Source organism: Barbus barbus (genome assembly GCF_936440315.1).
Source record: "Barbus barbus genome assembly, chromosome: 38".
In the NCBI taxonomy this organism is placed as follows: Eukaryota; Metazoa; Chordata; class Actinopteri; order Cypriniformes; family Cyprinidae; genus Barbus; species Barbus barbus.
In genome coordinates, this window is record NC_136716.1 from 15,322,084 (window position 1) to 15,349,042 (window position 26,959).

Genomic DNA, 26,959 nt, shown 5'->3' on the forward strand with positions numbered 1-26,959 from the left:
ATATATATATATATATATATATATAAATATATACATTATTACATTACATATTACTAACCAACCGTTAAATTACTAAGATAATGTTGGTTTATTACTGTAATTATAAACACATCGCCTCAACCGTGACCATCGAGATTGATGGAAACACTCAGCATGACAAACTGGAGATGAGTTCTGTGCTTAATGTAAACTACTGTTCAAGCATCATGACGGTAAAATGACAAAACGAAAGCCAATCAAATCATGGGATTGGCCATCTGTAGTCTTAGCTGTCAGCAAAATAATCCAATTAGCACACACGCCTCGTAGAGTTTTGGCCAATCATCGAGCCACTTGAAGAAAGTATCCCTCCCCTTCATCAAGACCCACAAGACTCTGAACCGAAGGATATCTTGGCCTCCCTACAGAAGCTGATTATTCGGATCTATGTGATGATTTATCCCACATCATGATCCCATACTGATACGAAACTTAGACAGATTTAGTCAATAAGTCGACAGATTTGTTCAGGGACATCTGCGTTGGCGTCAAACATGCGCAAAAATTCACGCGATCAAAGCAGAGAAGCACCGAAAACGGAATGATCGCTTCTCACGTGAAGTCACCCTGATTGTTTGTTTTTAAAGGAAGCGACAAGCTTATCGACTCTGAAAATACCCGCAACCGAGAGACCGAAGTGGGAACGAGCGCTGACATCCGCAGTACATCTGGAAATGTAAGTATGGGGACGTGTGGGCCTCGGGTTTGCTCGACGAGAGCTCATGCTAAGCTAACCAGCGCGTGATTTCATTGCTAAGTATGAGGCTTGTTGTGTAACGAGCGAGCTGACACACAAGCGCGGCTATAAAGATATAAGACTGACATTACCGCCCACTTTCCGTTTGGATACAACAAAGAAACACTGTTGTTGTTATTGTGTGTAGGTTCCGAGTTTTATTGCGTTTGTTTGTCCGGTAGCAGCGACAGACAAACAAGCGCGCGTCAGAAATAACGCTAATCCCATCGGCTCGTCTTCACTGTTAGTAAGAATTCAGTGCATTATGTAATCACCTCGGCTCCTGTTTGAAGCTCTTCTCACTCACATTTAACGCTTCTTTGTCCTTTTAACCTACAGTGTGCTGTCTTACATTTAGCCTGGTTTCATGCTTACCATTGTTGGTTACTTTTGCCTTGCTTGGTGTTTGCAGGGACGGCCTGAGATTCATGCTGAAATTGTGTCGAGCTTTTGTAAGGCCTCCTAATTTAAATTATTTATTTATATTATTTGCACAGCTGGTTTTTGCTTTAATGCAACATACCGTGATTCATACTTCAGATAAAGTGTTGCAAGTTGTCTGCTAAGTGACATTAGGAGTAGCAAAAACTTAAGTTGGCGAGTATAAATTTGGAGTCCTTCGTAATGGTTAACAGTTTGACATTATATGTCTGGCTTCAGAAGTTGAATGGTGGCCAGAAAGTTAGCGAGTTCACCTCTTATGTTCTTCCATTACCTCATTTTTGATGCATATTCATGTTTAGTTCTTTATTTCTAACACGGTTTGTAAAAGCACGAGTTCAAAATATTCACTTTTTAAATGGTTCTGCAAATCTTTAAGTATTATGGATACTTTAAAATGTATAGGTTAGTGACGTCTTGCTCTCTTTTGCAAGTCATGTTTCATATCTTGTCTAGGACAGCTTTTCTTTAGACTGAATTTGACTAGGCAGTAGTCACAACTTCGTTTTAAAATTTCATTTTTACACTTGCATTCAAAAGTTTGTCAGATTTAAAAAAAAAAAAAAAGATTGTATTCAACAAGTAGGATGCATTAAATTGATCAAAAGAGACCGTAAAGAACATTTTTGTTAGAGTAACTCAAACTTTGACACTGAGTTCATCTGCAGAGAGATTAGAGGTCTGATTATAACGGTAGATAAAGGGCATTGGTCATTATTTGTTAACGACTGTTACGGCTGTAGACATGACCAAATGACGACAGCAGTGAACGCTCTTTTCTTTTATCATGATTGAACACTGTGTGAAACTTTGACCCAGCCTGCTGTTCAGAGAGAGTGCTGAGCTTGCAGTTGTTCATCTGATGCTGATTGCTAAAGGATGGATTTGCACGAGTGTGGAGGTTGGAAGATTGACAGTGTAATAAAAGCAGATGAGGGGACCCCTTTGTTTGCTCAGTGGCTTCCTTAAAGTCCATCCAGATCTGTGACAGGCACAGAAGTATTGTCAGAAACCGAAGCACAAGACTGCCATGCAGATATCTTGTAATGGCGAGCACTATGGGAAAATATTTGGGCACTGAGGCCGCACACTTGTGGATGTTAGTGAAAGTGAAAATGAAAATTCTTTAGTTTACTTGCCTTTTATATCATTACAAACCTGTATGACTTGTAAGATTGTGAAGAACTGTCCATACGATAAAAGTCAAAGGAGTCTGGTGTTATTTTGCACCCCACTGACTTTCATTGTGTGGGCAAAAACAGTTCTTTAAAATATCGTCTTGTGCTTTCTGTAAACACAAACTAAGTCATACGGGTTTGAAACGCCATGAGGGTGAGTAAATGGTGACGCAATTTAAATTTTTGTAGGAATCACTTTTAAGTGGCTGCTGAGTGTTTGAATTCATTTTGGTTGGTGTCATTACATGACAGAAGACAAAAGTGTTGGAAAAAGATGTTTAACAGCTAAGAATTGCTATATTTTAGGTGTTGGCCCTTTATGATGATTGGATTGAGCCCATTATGCAGATTATCATTTAAAATGGTGTTTAAATATGCATCATCATAATGAGTCACAGGTAGCGCTCTTAATTTTCTTGGCATGCTCTTAATATGTGTGGATCACAATCAGGTCCTGTGGATCATCCTCTTCTCGCTGTCATCATGCTGTCACCGCTGAACCAGCTCTCCAGCTCACAGATTAATGTCAAGAGGCCCAAATAGGTGGTGCGTGAGGACCACGACAGTATGAATACATGGAAGATGTTTCCTATACTCTGAGATTATTTGTATATTTTATGGGTTTGGCAGGGTGGTGTTCAGAATGACTCAGGATTAACTCTTTCCTGACCACTTCCCTGTGTGTGGGTGTGTTAGAGGGTGTGCGCGCTTGTGTTTGTGCTGAACATCTGACGTGAAGCTTTAGTTAGGCCTGGCTTAAAACAATGCATGCAACGTGCACTACGCCACTACCATTCAAAAGGTTGGAGGTTTTTTTTTTAAGTTTATCAAAACTAACAGTAAAGACTTTTATAATGATACAAAAGTTGCTGTTCTTTTGATCTTTCTATATATCACACAATCCTGGAAAATAAGTATCACCGTTTCCACAAAAATATTAAAGGTGTCGTATGATGCGATTTCAAGTTTTCCTTTGTCTTTGGAGTGTTACGAGCTGTTCGTGCATATATAAGATCCGTAAAGTTCCAAGGACTAAAGTCTCAAACCCAAAGAGATCTTTATAAAAATTAAGACTTGTCCACACTAGGGCTGTGTGATTAATCGAAATCGAATTGCAAATGCGACTTGAGACGTTGTGATTTGCTAATCACAAAGCCTGCGATGTGGATGCAGCATATGCATGACTGGCAGCCTTGAGTGGCGGTCTTCCTAACCAATAGAGTGAGCGCACCTCCGTTCTCCCCGATCAGCATTGCTCTAGCCAACTGCGTAAACGCCCACCATTTAAAAAGGGTCAGATCGAAAGTTTGGCAAATTAAAACTAAAGAAAAAATGTATGTAACTTCAGCTTTGAAATGACAGACCACGAACAAAAAAGGTAATTTGCAAGAGCTGCATCACAACGCATATCAAGAGCTCCCTTATCAGTTCTGCTTTCAGTACTGGAGAATAAAATGCATTTTTAGATGTTTTTATTTGTAGGCTACATGAACGTTATCTTGCACATTTTATCTCCCCAACAGATTAATTTGAAATAAGTTTATAATGCAAGTTTGCTAATTTAGAAGACTGCGCACACAGCCCGTGTCTCTGAATGCTTCTCATACTCGCTCCACTCTGCCCCACGCTGCACGTCTCATGAACACACAGCCTGTCTCGTAATGCTCTTTCATACTCACGGTCTCGTGCCCGGTTCTGCTCTGCAAGTCTCTCACGAGTGCATCTGGCAATATGGACGAGGCCTGACGCACGCGCACAACCTGTCAACTCGCGCCTGGCTCCATGTTTAAAACGAATGTAAAGAAATTCTAACTGCTTGCCAATTTCACTTGGATGAAATTAAACATTCAGCACATTTCCCACTTGTTCTTAAAATCCCAAATACTTGAAATGAATAAATCAGCCCGTGTAACATGTAATACTTTAATAATTGACTAAAGAAATAGTTCTTTATTTAGAAAAAATAAACGCATCTTTCCGGTGACATTCAGTAATTCTGTTAAAGTAGTAATACCATTATAATCTTCCCTGCAGAAAAAAAAAAAAAAAAAAGTAGAACCCCTCCCAAAACACAATAGAAAATTTAATGAATTTAAGGGTTATAATGGGAATTGTATTGGTTTTAATGTAAACTATGGGCGAATTCCAAACGGAAGTGAGCACCCCTATGCCCTACTCCCTTCGAAGGGCAGAGGTAATGACTGACCAGAAGTTACCTTGACAATGCTGGGCGTGCATGCAGGAGTTGTTGCAAATAAATGTCTTATTAATTTATTCAAATATTATTATAATTGTCTTATTTACTATGACGCTTTTTCAAACTAAACTTGCTTGCACTTCCGTCTTAAATCATATTTCAATCTCTGATGAAAGATATTTTGTATTACATTAAAATAAATACAAATTTAGTCAGCCTATTTTTAATATTTACGATTGTATGTGAAGTCGACATCAACACCAACTTTGCGTTAAAATGCATCCCAAGATCTCCTAACTGAAGATCAAATGATCACAAACGTGATCTAATATCTAATATCTTTTATAGTTATTGTTCTTTGTGTGAACGGGTCTTTAGGGGTAACATTTGTCACACGCTTGAGGTATTCAGCCAATCACAATGCACTGGACAGCTGGCCAATCAGAGCACACCTCGCTTTTCAGAACGATGAGCTTTGTAAAAATCGATGCGTTTCAGAAAGGCAGGGCAGAGAGGAGCAACAATAATACGATATGTAGAAAATGTGTTTTTAAACCTTAAACGCATTGCATTACACCAAATACAAAATAATATTTTTAGCATCATCTGACCCCTTTTTAAGCAGCACAACTGCTTTCAACATTGAGCATAAGAAGAAATGTGCTGAATGTTTTCTTTAGCACCAAATCAGCATATTAGAATGATTTGTGAATGATCATGTGACACTGAAAATGGTGAAATGAATGCTAAAAATTCAGCTTTGGCATAACAGGAATAAATTACATTTTAAAATAGAAAACGGCTTGTTTAAATTGTAATAATATTTCTGGATTTTTAATCAAATACATGGTTAGCATGAAAGACGTCTTTCAAAAACATAAAAAAAAAACTTACCATCCCAGAATTTTTTTTAATGGTGGTGTAGATTTGTAATCTTTAGCTTTAGCCTGAATTTGGCTAGTCATTGGTCTTAACTTTGCTTTAAATAAGACATAAGTATTTGTCACTGCATCCTTATGTTACAGGGTAAAAACTTCATCTTTGCTGGTTATATTTTACAAGGCAATAAGTCTATTGCTTTGCATCTTAATGGAATCTGCCAGCCCTGTTTTGATAGCCAGAGATTGTGGAATATTTCTGAGTTGGCTTTATGGGTGGATCAGTAAAAGCAATAGTTCAGGTAGCTATAAAAAGCGCATTCAGGCACCTTTTCTTTGATATGCAATGATTGTAAATTCACTAATGGATGTTAAGTAGCCTAACCATATTTGAAATCAATAATCATTTCTTATGCAGTTTGGTTTCATACTACTAAAGTGGATATCCCAGTTGATAATACATTTATTGAAAGTAGCAGTTCTGCATTGTCTTAAGTACAGGTGCTAGTCATAAAATTAGAATATCATGAAAAAGTTTATTTATTTCAGTAATACCATTCAAAAAGTGAAACTTGTATATTAGATTCATTCATTACACACAGACTGATATATTTCAAATGTTTATTTCCTTTAATTTTGATGATTATAACTGACAAATAATGAAAGTCCCAAATTCAGTATCTCAGAAAATTAGAATATCAATTAAGATCAATGCATTATACAAAAAAATATTTTTAGAAATGTTGGCCAACTGAAAAATATGAACATAAAAAGTATGAGCATGTACAGCACTCAATATTTAGTTGGGGCTCCTTTGGCCTGGATTACTGCAGCAATGCGGCGTGGCATGGAGTCGATCAGTCTGTGGCACTGCTCAGGTGTTATGAGAGCCCATGTTGCTCTGATAGTGGCCTTCAGCTCTTCTGAATTGTTGGGTCTGGCGTATTGCATCTTCCTCTTCACAATACCCCATAGGTTTTATATGGGGTTAAGGTCAGATGAGTTTGCTGGCCAATCAAGAACAGGGATACCATGGTCCTTAAACCAGCTTTGGCAGTGTGTGTAGGTGCCAAGTCCTGTTGGAAAATGAAATCTGCATCTCCATAAAGTTGGTCAGCAGCAGGAAGCATGAAGTGCTCTAAAACTTCCTGGTAGACGGCTGCGTTGACCTTGGACCTCAGAAAACACAATGGACCAACACCAGCAGATAACATGGCACCCCAAACCATCAATGACTGTGTAAACTTTTACACTGGACCTCAAGCAACGTGGATTATGTGCCTCTCCTCTCTTACTCCAGACTCTGGGACCTTGATTTCCAAAGGAAATGCAAAATTTACTTTCATCAGAGAACATAACTTTGGACCACTCAGCAGCAGTCCAGTCCTTTTTGTCTTTAGCCCAGGCAAGAATCTTCTGATGCTGTCTCTTATTCAAGAGTGGCTTGACACAAGGAATGCGACAGCTGAAACCCATGTCTTGCATACGTCTGTGCGTGGTGGTTCTTGAAGCACTGACTCTAGCTGCGGTCCACTCTTTGTGAATCTCCCCCACATTTTTGAATGGGTTTTGTTTCACAATCCTCTCCAGGGTGAGGTTATCCCTATTGCTTGTACACTTTTTTTCTACCACATCTTGTCCTTCCCTTCGCCTCTCTATTAATGTGCTTGGACACAGAGCTTTGTGAACAGCCAGCCTCTTTAGCAATGACCTTTTGTGTGTTGCCCTCCTTGTGCAAGGTGTCAATGGTCGTCTTTTGGTCAACTGTCAAGTCAGCAGTCTTCCCCATGATTGTGTAGCCTGCAGAACTAGACTGAGAGACCATTTAAAGGCTTTTGCAGGTGTTTTGAGTTAATTAGCTGATTAGAGTTTGGCACCAGGTGTCTTCAATATTGAACATTTTCACAATATTCAAATTTTCTGAGATACTGAATTTGTGACTTTCATTAGTTGTCAGTTATAATCATCAAAATTAAAGGAAATAAACATTTGAAATATATCAGTCTGTGTGTAATGAATTAATCTAATATACAAGTTTCACTTTTTGAATGGTATTACTGAAATCAACTTTTTCATGATATTCTAATTTTATGACCAGCATCTGTAGGTTTTATATAATGGATATTTTTGTTTAGTGCTGTAACAGGGTTGTGTGGTTGACTGATTGATGCCAGCTGTATGGACAGTTTTCATTAAATCTTAGAAGTTATTTGGGTTACTAAAGTACTGTCTCTTCACATTCGCTTGGCCTCTCTTTGCATATGTAATATGTATTACATATGTATCTATAATGGTTCGTGGTAAAAAATCTAACCGTATGGTTCTCCACGCACAGTTTGGCACGCGCTAGGACCGCGGTTCAACTTAAATCTGACAACGCATCTGTAATAAGGTTTTTTATAAATGGCACTTAAAAAAAAAAAAAAAACAGAGTTCGGCTAATGTATGCTTCTGTTGATGGATGCGCATTCTGGCTTCCCAGTACATTACAACAACAGCGATGAGAGAGAGAGAGGAAAAAAAAAAAAAGTGGACAAACCATTCGCTCTGTTCAATGCGAGTGCCGTATGCTGAAATATGATATATCATCACCCGGGTGCTGATAGCACACGCGCACTGGAGCACAAGTTGATCTGTGTTTAAACTAAACTCATGTAAGCTTTGCCAGTTTAAACATTTAAGAGCCAGAGGATGCGAGCTCGTGTGCTCAGTGAGAAGATTTGTGCGTGCGCTCATCAGAAGCGTGTAAACCCGCGCCTCAGAACGTGCGCAGAAATTAAGCTCTCTCTGAAATATTGTGTTTGAATGGACAAATTCACACAAAAATTGTCAAAATGCCCATCTTGGTAAGTATCCTATAGCAGACATAGCCGGCTGAACGTACAGTATCAGCAGCAGCATTTAATACACAGAGCCGTAGTTCACTGACAAGCTACGCAATATCGCATTCATAATCGAAGGCGATTCATCTGCGATCATGAGCGTGATGTTGCGTAGCTAGTCAGCGAACTATGGCTCTGTGTATTAAATGCTGCTCCATCTGAATGCACGTGATGGAGATTTGCTACTAATCACAGAACCGGCTTTATTGACGAGATGCGCATGATAATCGCATGTGACTCCTAATATAAAATTATCCAACATTATGAAAATGCAAAATAAATAAAGAGCTAGAGTTAGTAGGCTTGATATTTCTTTCAATTAGTTTAAGCTGTCAGTTTAAAATTTGCCTTATCACCAGAAAATGTACACTTAAAGCCGCCTTTCCACTATCTCCGACGAACGACAAGAGACAGACCGGAAGTCATTCATTTCAAATGGAGAATAGTGCGGGAGTTGTCGAGTTCCGATCTTATGCGTATGCTGAAAATTTGGATCCGATTTGAGCTGCAGATGCGTTAAAATATTTGAACTTCTGCGGCTAGACCATATGCGACCGCCTGACCGGATGTGATGTATTCAATTAAAAACTATGAGTGTAAGGTTAGAATTAACGATATTTTGTTCATATTTTAACATTATTCTTTAAACATTATTTCTGTAAAATGGTGCTTTAGAATAATTATGGCAGAAATCATTATTTTATCGTTATTAGATCATTACTTGCGATGATTAGCCCCATACTATGTTTTTATTTTGGGGATCATGATTTGTGACGATGCATTCATACATTAATTATATTCATTAAAATGATTAATTTCACCATTGGTCAATACGCCGAGGTGATGGTTGCTGCACGACCAGTTTGAAAGTGTCGAAGAAATGCGACAGTCGTGTCCGAATGTCGTGTGCAGTGGAAAGGCGGCTTTAGTCTCTGTATAGCATATTTTGTGTACAAAAATGTTTGGTAAAAATGTCAATGTTCTTTGTAATATTCCTAATGTGAATATTATGATGAAGTATTGTCTTTACACTTACGTTGAAGCAAGTAGCAGGCCTTCTGTGCTCTATAACATAAGGGACACCACTGGTTTTGGATGACTTTGCGATGACATCTTACTGACTCCTTTATGAGGATCTTAAATAGTCTCATCTATCGTGCAACAAAGTTTCTCTTCTTTCTAACTGCACAAAGTTGTCTGCCTTTTCTGTTCACGTTGGCTTTTTTTTTCCCCAGCAAGCTATTTGGTTCACATAAGAACTTCTCCTTTGCGTGCCTGAGCAACATCATTGTGGCGAGACGGAAACAAGTGTCTGCTACAAGTGTGTTCGAAATATTCACAAGGTGCAGAGTTTTGAGGGAATGTGGGGATGTCGTGTTTTGAACTTAAAATCCTTAGAGGACTTATCAGCAGTATTTGTTCACGTCACAAAATCAGTTTGTATCCCTAAAGACACTTCACTTTGCACTGTCACTGCACCAAATTACTTTGGCTGACTTACCAGTTTGTGGCCAATATCAAAACCATTTTAGTGAAGGTTTGTATTGTATTGTTCAGTCTATTGCACTGCTTCTAAGTTTCTGTTTTGGATCTTACTGTAGTCTAACCCTCAGGCGTCACGCCTACAGATCATCTGATGCATATTGCACACAAAAATTGCAAGAACTCACTGCTGCAAATCTGATTGGCTTCTGCACAGTTTCTAGGAGTGAATGTGAGCTTGGCTTATGCCAATAGTCAGAAATCTTTCTACATGAGACTAAAGGCCAATTCACATCGCACAGACAAACGCCATCAAACTCCAAACAAGTTGAAAAATAACGGTCATGTTCACACTGCACCAACAGACACCGACCAACTCTCACTGACTGGGGGGAAAATGGATGATCCTATATCTATAAGCATGTTCAGTCAGGTGAAAACGAACTCCAACCAACGCCAACAGGGGTAACACACTGATCCAACAAACTCCAACAGACTAGTTTGTCGGCGTTTGTCTGTGCGGTGTGAATTGGCCTTAATAGTACTGATGTCAGTAAAAACAATAAAAATGAAACGCACATGTAGTGAATGTGCAATTGCAAAAGAAAAAAGTGAACTTCTGCTTTAAGTATTGTCATTTTGGGACACAAAATATCACTACTTGAATGTTTTGTTTTTTAGTCACAGGTGCACAGCTTGCATTGAACTTTAGTTCAAATGTCTCCATCCCTACTAGAATACATGTTACCTTGTTGTAACATCAGCAGGTCGCAGTATTGCATATTTGCTGTACCTCTGGATACTTTTTAGTTCACGTGCTGTGATCACAACTTCTGCTTCTGCGGAGATCAGTGATTCCCAGAAGATGATGCTCTGCTCTTGAGTCTTAGAGAAGTTTTCATATAAAATCAGGTTTTGCTTAGTCTTTAGTTGTGCAGTGCTTTGTACAAAAGAGTTTGTTAGCGAAATGTCATTAATTTTGAACTTTCCCCTTTTTGCCCTTGTTTGCCTCTTATTCTCCTCTCGCAGACCTTTTAGACCTTTTAGTGAGCAGACTGTCAGCTCACACCCTCAGTGGTTGTGTAAGCCTGCCAAAATCCACTTCCCTCTTACACTGATACAATGTATTTTGGCTCCGTTTTTGCAGTACAGGCCTGTGCTTCAGGTTTCGCCCTGTGGTTTTGATACGAATGACTGGCCAGTGACAGCAGTTTCGAGGGGAAAGATGGCGAGAATTTGCGATTCCAACTGTGATAGGGTGGTGTGGGAGTTACAGTGTGTCTGTGAGGGGGTGGATAATTCGTACAGTAGATGTGAGAGCTCTTCTGTGCTTTACATGTGTGCATGGGGAGAGGAACCCGCCGTCGCATCTTTCATCCTGCCTCCAGAAGAGCAGAGGCCACATATGGTGTGAGTGATAGAGGGGTTGGTTGTCGTTCTCCAAGCTCTGTGTTTACTCAGCTGAGGCTAGCTGGAGAGATATAGCTCTCTCCATACAGGGCCTCGTTGCTCTTCTTTTGTTTTGATGCCTTGGTGATGTAACGCATCATCCTTTAGTTAAGGGAGTGCCCTGAAGTGGTATGATCTGGGTGTTCTGTAGCACTTTAACCACAAGAGCATCTCTTTGTAACGGTTCTCGTGCGCTTTCTGTGAACCTCTGTCAGAGCCGGTCAGTGTATTCGCTGACATGACTAACTTTGTTACTACTTAATCTGCCCAAAAATACATAGTGCATCACAGTCAAAATGAATTCAAATTTCAAATGTGGCTAGAACCTCTGTACAACACGGTACACAGAAGACTGCATTAGACGTTTGCAATCACTTATTTTAAGGGCTAGGAGTGTGCCGTATCATACCATCCACGATAACACCGGTATACATTTTTACATGATAATATAGAGACACAATGATGTATTTACTAGGGATGAACCGAATGCTCGGCAGCCGAAATTATTTGGCCGAAAATATTCAAACACCGAAAGAGCTTTTTTTTTGCTAAGTCAGAATAAGCAAAAAGACCAAATAAATTGTACCGAGCAATGACATGACGTGATCAAATAGAGGTGCGCACTAATGCAGCAAACATGACGGCAGTGTGGAAGCATTTAAAAGTGTCAGAGGAAAACACAAAAATCATTACAAGCACTGACCGCGAGAGACCGTTTAGTACTGAATGTCATGTCTCCGATGAGAAGAGGAAGGGGTGGTTGTTGCTGGTTATTGTATGATGGTTAAAATCATGAAATGGCCTTAAACCATTAAATACACTACAGAACGTTGTTTTCTAATACACGCATGAATCGCATGTTCAAACCGTCAAACTGCGCAGTCTCCTTAGCCAGGGTCCAAACCGCGAGGGAAATCTGCGCTGAAACTGTTTCTTGTCAGTTGCTCAGTTAACATTGGTCAACACTAGTCACTTCTATTGCACTATAATGCTGCTTCTGCCACCTTATGACAATAGATTTACACTTCGAATTAGGTAGTCTGTCATCAATGACAGTAGCTCATTGGAAAAGGATGGAAAATGCCCTTCACTCAACGTTGTTCCATATTTTTTTCTATATCGTCATAATTATCATTATCGCAAATATTCTTGTATATATTTTTGTGTAATTTTGAGGCTATATCGACCACCTCTATTAAGGGCGTTTAGTCTAGTATTGTTTTGTCTTATTCTATCCTGTTAAACGTGTAGTCACATTAGTAAAATTTTGTGGGCAAAAAAGGTCCATTGTGTATTTTTATTAGCGATGTTTGAAGCACAGCTCACACCGAATTCCTTGCAAACCAAGCAGCTTTCTGTTGATCAATATAGTGAATTCTGCATAGGCAAATCTTTTGTCCTCGCGCAAAAGTCCCTGATCGTGTGGGTCCCTATTGTAATGATTGGATTTTGGAATTTTTCCAAACAAAGGTGACATTTTCTTTTTTGGAAAGTTTCCACTAGGGGTGTGCGATATTGACACAAATTATATCTCTATTTTCTGGGACTTTATCAATAACGATAATTAGACGATATTTTGCTGAGTGTGTTGTTGTGCTGGTACCTGACTCCTAAAGTTTTTGATATTCTTCATATTCTGTGTGGTCAATTCACACTGATAGAAATGAATCTTTTCCAAATTTAATTAGATTTTTACATTTTTGGGGGGGGGGGGCATTTTTACCTTTTATAAAGCCATTTTTTCTAAAAGTGTTCATTATCTTTAGTCAAATTCTTACATTTAATCAGTGATTTAGAATAATAAGACATTTGGGCTGTTATCAAGCAAATTAACAAAATTCATCTTTGCAATTAGGGCTGTCGTGATAACCGCAATACTATTGACGAGCAAAACCGCAGAGGACTGCAGCAACTGCGATATTTCTGTGTTTTCTTTTTCGTAAGGTTACGCCCTTGTTTTACACTTCATGCATGTGTACTGAATATTAGTAACAATGTGTACCATGCTGATTTGTACAGAGGCTCAGTAAATTTGCATTTAACAAGCCTAAACAGACAGCGAATGACAGCGAGATCGACTGATCGCCTGCGATTACCTGAGTCTGTCCTTCAGGCTGAGTCATGTATATTTGTGAAAACAGGTTGTCATGTCCAAGGAAAGCGAAATCTGTTTTAGCATCGACGCATTGCTGGTCAGCTGAGCCTTTAAAAGTGGCGCTCAAAGTTAAAATGTCATCAAAGTGTGTGAGACAAAGCGACGGCAAGTCGTGCGCTTTCACACTAGAGTTTGCGGAGAATGAAACTCTGAAGCGCTCAGTCAGTGTGTTTGTTGAGTGAAAACACATCTGTGCTAAACTAATACTTAGCCTCCAACTCACACACTGGCAAGTAAAAGCTGATGAATGATAAAAACAATGGACCAACCAGATCACAAGTGTAGCACTCACTTAAAAACCGAATGTTATTGTGCATTGGTGTGGGTGCTGATATAAACATCATTGTTGTTATCTTTATAGTTATTGTAGGTGTATAGCGTTGCAAGTTATCGATCTGGCTTGCGTTTCCACTGCCAGCAGTACCCTTACTTGATAGGTGTGGTTTATGCTGGAAAGTAGCAATGAGTTTGAGTGCTGCTAAGCGGATTCTTAAACGCCATTGATTGGCCACTGTGTTGCTCTCAACAGATATGTCTGTGATTTGACTACTATGATCATGGCTTCACGCTCTTCACCGAACGCTCACACAGGAGCGTTTGAGAGCCGCAACATTATATGACAGGTAGGCCTATACCACTGCATGGTTTTGTTAGCATTAGGGGCCATTCCAGTGTTTCCCACAGACTTGGACTCTCTTTATGGCGGCATATATGCAAATTCATTCTCTGCTAGCAAGAGGCGCTTTTAGAGCACAGAGAAATAGCAGTTTCCCCAGTAACGCTGTACACAAAGCAGTGCTCTGCTCACAAACGCTGCTTTATCAGGCATTACATGCAAGATGAAATGAAAATAACATCCACAATTTTCTGAAGACAGTCGGTTTCCTTCAGAAATACAGTGATATACGGCATGGCCATAATGGAGATAATGAAAATATCTGAAGACTGTTATGAAAATGAATGTTAAAAATAAAAATGACATGAAAACATGATTAGATGTTAGATTATGATTATGATGCAGCAATGATTAAAAAAAGAAGCATCTAAAAAAGAATAGCTACCCGAGGTGAAGCTGACTTCATGCCAATAAACTGAAACCCGTTCTATGACACTTCCTATGATATTAATCAGATAACTTGGATACATAACATAAACGTAACATTACAACTTGTATCTGCACAAAAGGATGCATATGCCAGTGAACTTTACGCGCTATAGCGAGAGAGAGAGAGAGAGCTCCCGCCGTGATGCGCTTTCAACAGCGCGCTGAAACACGGGCATGGACAGGATTTACTTTAGATTTCATATTCTATAAAGTTCTCATTATAATGCTTATGTCATTAAGGTTTATGGAAGATTTGTGCTATATTTTCATGTGATTCTTAACCCTTTAGGCCCTCTTGAATTTCATAATATTTAGGAAATAGTAGATATTGAATTGATGTTTGATTTTTTTTTGTTTGTTTTTTTGTCTTTTTCTCCTCATTCCAAATGATCAGAAAAGAGGAAACCAACAATAAAACAGGAGAAAATACTAAAATATTACTATACTATATAGTAGTAAAACGTATGTGAACAGTAGCCTACTTTTTGATCAGTTCATCAGTAATATTCAGGAAATAATAGATATTGAATGGATGTTTGAACTTATTTGCATGTTGTTGTTGTTGTTTTTTGTCTTTTTATCCTCATTCCAAATGATCAGGAAAAGAGGAAATCAACAGTAAAACAGGAGAAAGTAGTAAATTATTACTATATTACTGTGCCATAGTAAAATACATGTGCCTATTTTTTGATCAGTTGACCAGCTATCTGTCCAATCAGGTATCTATGTGACAGTTTATAGTTCTTGAGAGTATGGTACCTCTCATTGCATGGCACAGCGCACAGACCGACCCCACACACCGCACCTGTACTGTCTGCCGACGGCACTTGGAGCGCGCGCGCTCAGAACAAACAGCGCAATCTGGCAGATCATCAGAGAGCAACAGCTCTCCTATGGACACTAAGACCACGTCCACCCCTGCCACCCCCATCCCCGTTGGGCAAAGTGTTGAAATGATCACTTGTTTGTGCTTTGTGAACGATCGCGCCTTGCGCGCGGCACCATTGCACAGAAAAGGTGTACCGGGAGAAGCGCGATCATTAGACGGCCGATCGTCAGTTCCAAAAGGCAAATATTCCCCTTCAGAGTCAGAATCGGCCAATAACATTTGCAACACATCCTCACAGTACAACTTTTTATTAGCCGTTTGGCGATTTTTCTCTCACAATTTACTCAGACGCTATGAACTGAATTGCTTCCGCATCAATGACACGATAGCTCACTTGCTCTGCTATTTCCTCGAACAATTTTGGTCTAGAATCGAAGTACTACATGTCTGCCATCTAGTGGAAGGGAATACAAATGAGCCATTACACCAGATTAGGAACTACAGCCCATTTCATGAAGTATGACGTCTTGTCGCAATTTTGCGACTTTGGCGCTTAGAGGGTTAAAATCGCCTGCGTGTTTTCAAAGCCAACCATACAAAAGTAAAACAAATACAAAGAAAAGACCATACAAAGTAAAACAATTTTAATTGAAGTATGCCTACTGTTGAAGAAATATGACGAAAAACATCGCTGGTGCATTATTATAGGATCGGTATTTTTGAAAGAAACATCTAAAAGCTAATCAATATGACCGTCTCAATTCAATATCGGGCATTTGAGCATGAAACTAAACACTGGTAATATGCAGTGCATTATGGTTGATCTGATTAATCAGATATGCATTAGGGGTGTAAGAAAATATCGATACACGTGAGTATCGCAATATTTTGTTTGGCGATACTGTGTCGATTCAGTTGTTTCGTTTTGAGTTCATATCCCGACCGCTAGTCTTCATCTCTGAACTTAAAGAGTGACAGGAAATACTAGCATCAGGGCGCTCCACTAATGTTATTGTTAATATAGTTCGCTGCCAGTAATGGGGGATGAAAGAATTGTTCCAGTTCTCTTTCGGTGTACAAAGCTGAAGTGTGGCATCATTTGGGCTTTTGTGGTAATGTCTGCCCCGGGACCGCTTTGCGAGTGCAACCTCAGTTCTGCCGCTTGCTGCTTCCCATGTTGAAGAGTCTTTGTGCGGGGCGGTAGAGTCGTCGCGCAGCTGCAGCTTTCTCTCGTAATTCGGGGGCGTTTTGTGCAGTTGTGGCGGTGCTCGCGTCGCGGTCTCAGCGATTATACGCGGAACATAAATACAAACTGAAAAACCTGTGAAATCCAAGTTGAAAAGTTCTGAGACCGTTTAACATCTCTATTTATTTTGTTTTACAATTGTTTAGTTTTCTTTAGGAATCCTGCAAGCACTTTATTTTTCATTGATATTAAGCAGATGTAATTTTTTGTTCAGATCAAATGTTATGACATTGTATGTCACAATTATAAACTTAAACTGTGAACCTTTTTAAAGTAGAGTCTATAAATATATAACTATAATATAATTATTATAATTTTATCTTTTTATAAAATACATTTTATACATACATTTAACTGAAGAATCATGCAAGCATTTGAATATTTCCCCCTGTACTGCACAAAAAGTGGTTCAATAATGTTTAATGTTATAGGGACTGGTTATTGCAAATGCAGATCCCAGTGTGTTCTGGTTAAACTATTTTTATTTATTTATTTGTTTTGCTAAGGTTTGCATATGGTGGTGTGTTCTTAATGACAGCTTTCCTAAAAAATATATATCCTATTCCTAAAATAAGAAATATCCCAATATATCGCCTTGTTTTGGATATCGCAATATATTGTATCGCAACCCCTGTATTGTAATTCGTATCGCCAGATTCTTGCCAATACACAGCCCTAATATGCATGTAGCTAACCCAGACATCACTACGTGACTTCAAAGCCAAGCTTTTCTCTCTTCTCACGTCTATACTTTGAACCGCATGCTGTTGCAAGCTAAACAATCAGAGCTCAGGGTGCAGCTATAACCAGTCAGAAGTTTTTTTTTTTTTTCATGATCGATCATCGCTGTCATGGCTGAGTACTCGATCGCTGTTGCACATCCCTATTTGAAATATGCAGTCCCAGGGCTCCAGACAAAAAAATCGAGTAAGGAGCCATTGGCTCCTATAAAAGAAAAACTTAGGCGCCAAATTATTTTTTTAGGTGCCACAGAATAAAAGTGGTTTATTTTATTATTATCATTTTATTTTTCCCCCCTATTTTAACATTTCAATCATTTTGTCATGTGTTTGTCTTATCTTTTCTAGGCTTTATCAGCATTTTAATCCATCTTGTAGATGATCAGGTCGACCGAGGGACTAAGGTTCACTTAAAGTGTGAATTAAATGTCTTTTACAACTTGAAATATACAGTCACAAAGAATTGTTCGTTACACAGAATCTGTACCAATATCATGGACCATAAGCATCACTTGGCAACTGAGTGCAGTGCATCCTATAAATGTTGTCACGTCTTTCACACATTCAGTCTGTTTTTCTTCATTAGTAAAATGCAATTTTATAGGAGGAGTTGAATCATGTACAACAGAATAAGTAAAAATATTAATATGCAACAGTGCATAAATAGCAAAACGCTCCTCTTTATAGTTATTTTTCTAGCTGACTGATGAGTTTATGGACACCGAGTGGTTATTCTGAGGTAAATGTATTACAATGCAATGTTTACAAGCTTTATACATTTCCTCAGTTTGAAACAATGAGCTTTTACATAAAACATTTCAGTAAGTTGTACTATAGGCTTTCTTATTGCCTACCTTTTGATCATGTTCATTTCATACTATAGTAGTAAATGGAAATATATAATGGGTTCACTTGCTGCTTTAACTGAGGTGCTAAAGAGATCGCGCCTGAGCATTAAGTGCGATACTCTCCGCTCACGCGATCCGGACGCATGCACGCAGGCTTGTGGTCCGCATTAAAGAGCACCCAAACCGCATCATTTGAATTTCCTAGCATTTTAAAGCTGATACTTTGTTTATTAAAAAGTAAGACAGCACAAAGCTTTTTGCGATTACTGGATGGCAAGTGCGCTTCAAATAACAGGAAGTCCATGCATTAACAGAACACAGCATATAGACTAAGATCTCGATAAGAAGATCGACCGGACAAGTGTAAATGCATCTGGTTGTTGAAACCACATATGGTAATTTTACTCCTCCCATAATATTAAAATAATAGACGTGTGAGATCGTTTTATAGCCTATATGGCATGTTATAGTCAGATATGACAGCGCAATGCAACAAGCATCACCGCGGATGAGTAGCGGAGTATTTCTTCAGCAAGCGACGCGCAAACTGAATGAACCTGAAAGTAAGTCGCAGACGCTCAACACACAATCTTCTTCATTAAAAGTAGCGAGACTAGCCTATCTTTCCAGTGCTGATGCCGCGCGCACTCTTGTTGCGGTCTCTGATATTGAAATTAGCTGATAATTAATAAAATTATCCATTGCTTTCATTGACGTGAACTCCGTTATATTTGCATATGAAGCGGGAATTGAAGAACGGATTTATATCCGTTTTGCGAAGACACATTTATGTGGCCAAGTGTAAATGGGGAAACGTTTTAACAAATCATATAGATATCCGATCAGAGAAAATGCATGAAGTGACCAGGTGTAAACAGGCCCTTTCAGGTCTCTCTCACTGCATTCAGCAGACTGTGTGCGGCAGAGATGAGGACTGTTTGAAACTCTTTTCAGTAAAACTTTGATGCGCATCGTCTTATGTAAGTTTAATACGTGAACATAACAAAAGATGTGAGCGCAAAACAATCGGGAAAAAAGTCCTTTCATGCAAATTATATATAGTCGCCAGTGGCGACCTCTGCAAGAACTTCACTCGCAAATTAATATTTTTGGTCGCAAATGCGACCATTTTAGTCGCAGTTTGGAGCCCTGAGTCCTCATGTTTATTCAATGAAGTCAAAGCTTTTTGAAAAAATCTATTTGTGGCGGTCAGTTTTGATATTGTGGCGGGCAGCCACAAATAAATCAATGTATGGGAAACACTGCATTCACACAAGATGCGTTTTTGCTTTGATAAATGAGACACAGACAGTGTAATAAGAAGGGGGAAAAAACGCAAGGCCTCAAGATACGTCTTTTTAACTTTAACTTCAGCACAGCATTTTTATAACACTGTCATGCTCGAGACACTGCAAAGGATGCAAGATATGACTGCAATTATCAAAGGTGTTTGTTTTACTGCATAAAAAAAAAAAACAATGGAAAAGTAGTGCAGTGGAATGGAAAAATGTGTTCTGTTTACGGCCCCTTGGTGTGACTTGCTGCTACTTAGAACACCAGCAGTGGATTGGCAAATACTAGTGTCAACTTCATTTTGGTGGCAAGTTTTAGTTAGGTGAACAAGCGTAACTGTTGTTTTTTTATTTATTTATATATATACACTAACTAATCTGTGTAATGTCGAGAGACCATAAATCAGAAGTCTACTGTTCAACAAAGCATTGTTTATCATATCGAAACAGAAAGCGGAGTGGTTTACACAGAATCCTATCAGTAGCTGACTTTATACCAGAGGCTAAGTTCAAAGCCTGTTTTCTTCATGCTGAGCTAAAGCGGAAATGTGTGGAGGTCATCTCATGTCCCGAGAAGATGCAGAGCTTGCAGCTAGCTCACTGAATGAAGCTAAGCCCCCAGCGCACGCTAACGGCGCTAGCAGTGCTAACTGCATGCACGCTGAGGAAGCCGGTGAGGACAACGTATTCACCATCACGGAGCATGACGTGAGGAGGGCATTCAAGAGAGTGAACATCAGGAAGGCAGCAGGACCAGATGGCATCACAGGTCGGGTTCTGAAGGCCTGCGCTGACCAGCTAGCACCGGTGTTCACCGAGATCTTCAACCTCTCCCTGGAACAGTCCATAGTCCCCTCATGCTTTAAGCAGTCCACCATTGTTCCTGTCCCCAAGAAACCGCAGCCCACCTGCCTAAACGACTATCGCCCTGTAGCCCTCACATCAGTGGTGATGAAGTGCTTTGAGAGACTGGTCAGAGACTTCATCATTGCATCACTACCAGACACACTGGATCCACTACAGTTTGCATACAGACATAACCGCTCCACGGAGGATGCCATCTCACACCTCCTCCACACCACAACAAGTCACCTGGACTGCAGAAAAGGGAATTATGTAAAAATGCTGTTTGTGGACTACAGTTCAGCGTTTAACACCATAATTCCCTCCACACTCACCTCCAAGTTGGAGGTCCTTGGTCTCAGCACATCCTTGTGCCAATGGATCTCCAGCTTCCTGAAGGACAGACAGCAAGCCGTACGGATGGGTAAACACACCTCATCCTCCATCACCCTAAGCACTGGAGCCCCTCAAGGTTGTGTTCTGAGCCCCCTGCTGTACTCACTGTACACTTATGACTGTGTGGCCACTTCCAACTCCACCACCATCATTAAGTTTGCTGATGACACTGTTGTGTTGGGCCTGATCTCAGACAACGACGAGACGGCCTACATACAGGAGATTAAGAACCTGGAGAGTTGGAGCCAGGTGAATAGTCTACACCTGAACATCAGCAAAACTAAGGAGCTGATAGTGGACTTCAGTACGAAGCAGGAGCGGTCGTACCAGCCGATCACGATCAGCGGGACTCCAGTGGAGAGAGTGGACAGCTTCAGATACCTGGGTGTCCACATCACGCAGGACTTGACTTGGTCCTGTCATACCAGCACCCTGGTGAAGAAGGCCAGGCAGCGTCTGTACCATCTGAGACGCTTAAAGGACTTTAGACTTCCCTCTCGGGTGCTTAAGACTTTTTACACCTGCACCATCGAGAGCGTCCTGACGGGCAGCATCACTTCCTGGTTCGGGAACTGCACTATGCAGGACAGACGAGCCCTCCAGAGGGTGGTGCGTTCAGCGGAACGTACCATTCACACCGAGCTCCCTAACCTGCAGGACATCTACAGCAAGCGGTGCCTGACCAGGGCCAGGAAGATAGTGAAGGACCTCAGCCATCCCAACAATGGACTCTTTTCTCTGCTGCGTTCAGGGAGACGCTTCCGCTCCATGAAGGCGAACACAGAGAGAATGAGGAGGAGCTTCTTCCCGCAGGCCATTCGGAGTCTAAACCACTCTCCACTCTAATCACATCACCCCACACTTCCACTTTGCACATTTTTCAAGTACAATCTGCACTAATTTGTAGAAGGTACGGAAGGATAAATGAGTGGGACTTACATACCATTTGTCTTTGTCTTTAGTATCCTTTTACTCACTTATACACTTTACTGCACTGCACAGCACAGCACACGGACACTTTATCACTGACATACACTTTACTTTTTATAGAATCTATATAGAATCATATTCTATTTTTTATTCTCATATCTATTTGTTATTTTATTTTATTGCTAGTTTATTCTGTATATATGGTTACTGTACTTTTTCTATTTGTATTTTTGTAAACTTGAGGTTTTTCTAATTTTGTTGGACAATTTGTTGGACAGTCGTACAATACATTTCACTACATGTCGTACTACGTATGTATATGTATGTGACAAATAAAATTTGAATTTGAATTTGATTTGATTTTTAGAGCTCAGTGCTGGAGTTGCTTGGTGACGCCTCGGTCTTTATTTTTAGAATGGAGTCTTTAAAAGAAAACTGGAATAGAAGTCATAATTGTGCCTCAACCAGGTTGGGGGTTATGACATCAATTTTGCCCTTTTTAAGATGTCCATGTACTTGTTCATACACTAGGTCTAATTAGGCTAAGAAAAAATACCATCCCCCCCAGCATCAGAATACATCACTACAACATTTCCAACATCCTAATCCTTCACAAAGTGTTGCTACAGCAGTAAATTGTTTCTCCTGTTTGAACATGCTTCTCTTTTGAGTTCTTGGTTTACACAGTTATTATAGCAGTAGTTATCCCTATGGATCCGTATTGTGTACTACAGCGTTTCCAACATAATTCTGTTTGCATTTATTTAATAATATTTAATAAATAGTGTGCCCTTAATTCCATGTCGTATACAAAACCAGTATTTATACAGATTTTAGTTTTTAATGAATCTTTAGTAGACAGAGTAAAAGCTTTTTATTGTGTGCTACAAAAAATGCAACAAACTTATTTTGAGTTGTTGGAATCAAATTTAAACCACAGATTACCCAACTCTAAAAGTACACACAACTTGATTTTAAAGTAGACGTCACTAAAAGGGATATTTTGCAGACTAGTGAGTCATACATTGATTCAGTAACCATTCTGAATGATTTGGTGAGTTAATTTTGTGAAGGATTCACCAGACTGATTCAAACCGTTTACTTTTGAAACATTCATTAAAAGAAATAAGTTCATAGGGAGTCATGTTTTCATGAATTGGACTACTGAGGTCTTTTGATCTGTTAGAGGTGATTGTCGCCTCTGGCTTGCTCTGTTGGGGACACTTAATTTCTAGTGATTATCGTCAATTAGATTTTTCAGATACTATTTAAACTAAACTGAGCTAGACAATGACATCTCTGAATTCTCTGAATATGCATAACATTTTACAATGAACTACATTCCAATTGAAACTTATTTCTTTTAGATGTACCAGATATACATGTTTAAACTTGCCTCTTTGTGGAGAGGGGATAAAGCTAAACTCTGCTGTCCGGTTTCAATCCTCCCTTCACTTCTACATCAAGCCACCTTTCCAAACCCCCCTCATTTCCTGCTGTTGTGCCTGTTTATTAGCGTTTGATCTGATACGTTCGTGCGTTTACTGCACCTGGTCTTGTGCGCTTGTTTTGAAGCTCAAGCATTAACAAAGCTTCCTCTCGAGTGTATCTGCCATACTAATGGCAGGGTTTGATCAAAGCGAGCTCTGCATGATGGATCAGCCTATTTACTCCTGACAGAGATCATCCCTGCCTCAAGACCTCGGAAAGAAGAGGATCTGACAAGGATGTCTGAACATGAATGTTGGGAAGAAGCCCCGCATGAATGACAGCCATAAAGATGCAGCACTTCGCCCTTGCCAACATTCAGAAGCAAGTAACCCAATCTGATCTTGAAGGGATATAAATAGAGCCATGCTCAGAGGGGGAGGACTGGCCAAGCCGACAGCCTGGCCAGCCGAGCCATGACACTGCACAACAACTTGTGCCCTCATCCAACCACACACACTAACACACACTCTCCAGCTCCCGACCGCCTTTTTTGGTCACATGCCTTCCATGCCTGTCGTGTGTGGAGTAGTGAGCGAAAAAGCTGGCTGTGAGCACCACCCTTCTGGGTAACTCTAGTTTAGTCCCTGATGGGCCACATGCTCTGGTTTGGACGAGCCCATTATCCTCTGAATGCTGGAACTTTCACTGGATCTCGGCCCTGCTGTCTACTGCCAGTTCTCATTCTCGCAATGCATAAACAGACCTGCGAAGAGGGACGCGTTAAGAGAATGAGAGAAACTGTAATTTGACCTATCCCATGACCCTGCTTGTTATATCGGTTGGCAAACCTTGACTTACTGTTGGTTAGTAGCCTACCAGCTTTTTTTGGGCTTTGCTAGGTCAAGGTCCCAGGCAGTGATCGCGTAGCTTATGAAGCGGCTCCCATTCCATTTGTCTAATGGCTTATTTGGGCTTGTAATACATTTCAGTGGCTATTCCTGGCGTCATGTAATGGTCTTACAGTTGAGGTTTGCCCAAAGCAGCTTAAAGCTGCTACACACTTTCTAATCCTGCATTCAGATGGGTAATCAGACTCATGAAAAATACATTTTGCCTTCTGTCTTAGTAGTGATCAATAATACATTTTTCCTCTGGCCTTGTAAGTTCTTCTAAGCTCCTTTTAAAGAGCATTTTGCGTGCATTCAGTGATTGTGAGGTACACTCTTGTGTTTGATGTCTGTGTGTGTGCGCTTGTCCTGAGGATGAGGTAAAGATGGCCAAAACCAGTTTGTGTTTTTCTTTTCAAGTGTGGTTCATGGAAGAGATGATACTCTAGATGAAAGGTGATGCAGGAGCTTGAGTTACCGTCTGGACACACCCCGTCGGTCTGCGTAGCCTATTTGTCCAGAAGCCTTTTTTTTTGGACATCCTTACACTTTCTTTTAGGTATTGCTCCTCCTGGAATGTTGTGAGGAGATAGATTGATAGGAAACTTTCATTTCCGCTGTATTTCTGAGCCACCCCTGAAATCCTAGTCATTCTACCAACTCATTGCTTGAGAATGAAGATTGACCAATATTATTACAGCATTTGTTACAAAAATTATGCTGTTCTTTGAACTTTGTTCATCTAGGAAACCTGATGTATCTCTCTGTTCACAATGATTTTTGAAGGATCATGTAACACTTAAGACTGGAGTTATGGCTTCTGAAAATTCAGCTTTGCTGTCTAAGGAATAAATTCAGTAAAATATTAAATAGAAAAGATTTATTTGAAGTAATTTCATTTTTGGTGAACATGAAAGACTTTCCAAAAAAATTAATGGTAGTGTTTGTGTATACTGTATTATGCTATAGGTCAAGTTAACCAGTGAAGTAAATCAGTACATTCCACTTCTACAAAGAATTTCTCAATTTCTCCTGAATGTTTTCCAATGTGCCCTGGTTTTTTTTATTCGCTGCCTACTCAGTAATTGATGACTACTGTAGTCTTCTAATGCTCTTGCACACTGTATTTTATCAGTCTTGATGAACGTAATTGCTGAGGCTTGTCTGAGGCTTGTCTGTATGAGTTGCTTTTTGATGAGCTTTTGACAGTTTCTGATATTATATTCGTATCTGCTGTTACAGTAGCCTTTAGAGATCACGTCAAAATCTGTCGGTAACTTCCAAAGCCTTCATTCTCATCTAATGTTTTCATTTGTACACACACTGGTTTTATGAACAAAAGAGGATTGATGACTTTGTGTAATGCTAAAGAACATTGTTGTCAGTGCTACAGCTTTGCTGGTGGGCTGAAGTGTTTGTTTGGAAAATGTACTGAAAGGCCAACCAGTCTTTGTTGATTTTAAATGACCAGTTACACATTTAGTTATAACAATATGCTTTTGTTAAAGGGTTAGTTCACCTAAATACAATTTTTAATTTTACTTATTTTTTGTTGTTGCAACCAGGTTGCCAAAACTTAAAAGATCTAAAAAGGTTATAAAGATGTCATAAGAGATATGATATTGGATTAAAGCTCTATATTCTTATGGTTTCATTTTATGCTGCCCCAATTACTTTTTTTTTTAGATCTTTTTCATTTTGGTCACCTGGACTCTTTCAATGAAGGTACAGAAACCTCAAAGGTTTCATTTAAGTTGTGTTTTGAAGATTAACCAAAGCCTTGCGATTGTGAGATGACACGAGGTGAGTATATGATGAGAACTTTCATTTTGGGGTGAACCATCCCTTTAACTTCTCAAACTGCACCTTATTGTTGTAATTAGTGATCGACCGATATTGATTTTTTTTCTTTTTTTTATTACCTATACCAATTATTTGCATGTTTATGTGCCCGATAACCGATATGCAGAACCGATATTTATTTACTGTTATAAAGTAAATAAATGACTGCGTGAAGTATGTCCATACTTCACTTTGATTTTTCCTACTTTCAGTCATCCTAACAAAAAATGTTTTGAGAATTAGCAGTCTTTCATGCAGGGCTCTAGACTCATTCTTCCCACTGATCTCACTTTTGCGACTAACTTTCTCAGTTGGTCGCACGAGCACATAATTTGTTTGCAATTAGTTTTTTTGTTTTTGAACATTTGAACATTTGATTAATCAGTGCATGCTGATGGACTTTTATCATAGTTTATAGTTATATGGTAATGAAAGTGTTCAACATTCAACTCGTTCTTTTTCATTTGTGTTTTAAATTTTGTGAACAGGAATTCCTTTTTCATGCGCTTTCACTTTCAAATTTGCGATCTTGGTGTCACATTTTACAAGAAAAGATAATTGTCTGTTTTGCTTATATCTATACAAGCGGAACAACAATAAAACAGTACGTTGACAATGACAAACTAGCTTACATAACATTTATTGACAAAAACGAATAAGACGAGGCATGGCACAGGACACATCACATGCTGTCTTATATACCGAGTATATTACAGAATGTTAGCAAACTCTGAGGAAGCAAATAAATATTAATATTTTTTTTAATTAAGGAAAGCCTCCATAGCATAACGTGAGGTAAACAGCTAAGATAACAAGCTTCTCAAAACGAAAATAAAAGTAAAACTAAACTGGCTGTAGCTGACAGGACTTGCATGGTTTTTTTTCTACAAGAATACCACCATGTTCACCTTCTCTGATTTAAGAAGCGGTCTTTTACTTTAGTTTGAAAATAAAATCCTCCGTTGCGCTCCATTCGCGACGCGCACCTTCGCGCTCACCTCACTTCACGTGATCTCAGTGAAATCTGACTCCTGCTATAATGTAGCAGCGCGCGCTGTATGAAGCAGATGCTTTGGAGCAGCGTAGACCAGGCACTCGTACAAATGCGACCACGTCAAATTTTAACTCGCAAA

The 26,959-nt window shown here is 39.5% G+C and overlaps 1 protein-coding gene across 2 annotated transcripts in view; it reads left to right on the top strand.

Moving 5' to 3' along the window:
- Positions 1-331: 331 nt before the first annotated feature.
- LOC306857834 (protein phosphatase 1B-like) overlaps positions 332-26,959 on the top strand; it is a 39,578-nt gene continuing 12,950 nt past the window's right edge. Inside the window, exon 1 of one of the 2 annotated variants that reach the window (XM_079398044.1) lies at positions 332-715. The gene's annotated coding sequence lies outside the window, so the exon portion shown is untranslated. The remainder of the gene's footprint in view (positions 716-26,959) is intronic. The other variant, XM_079398043.1, reaches the window with a different exon arrangement.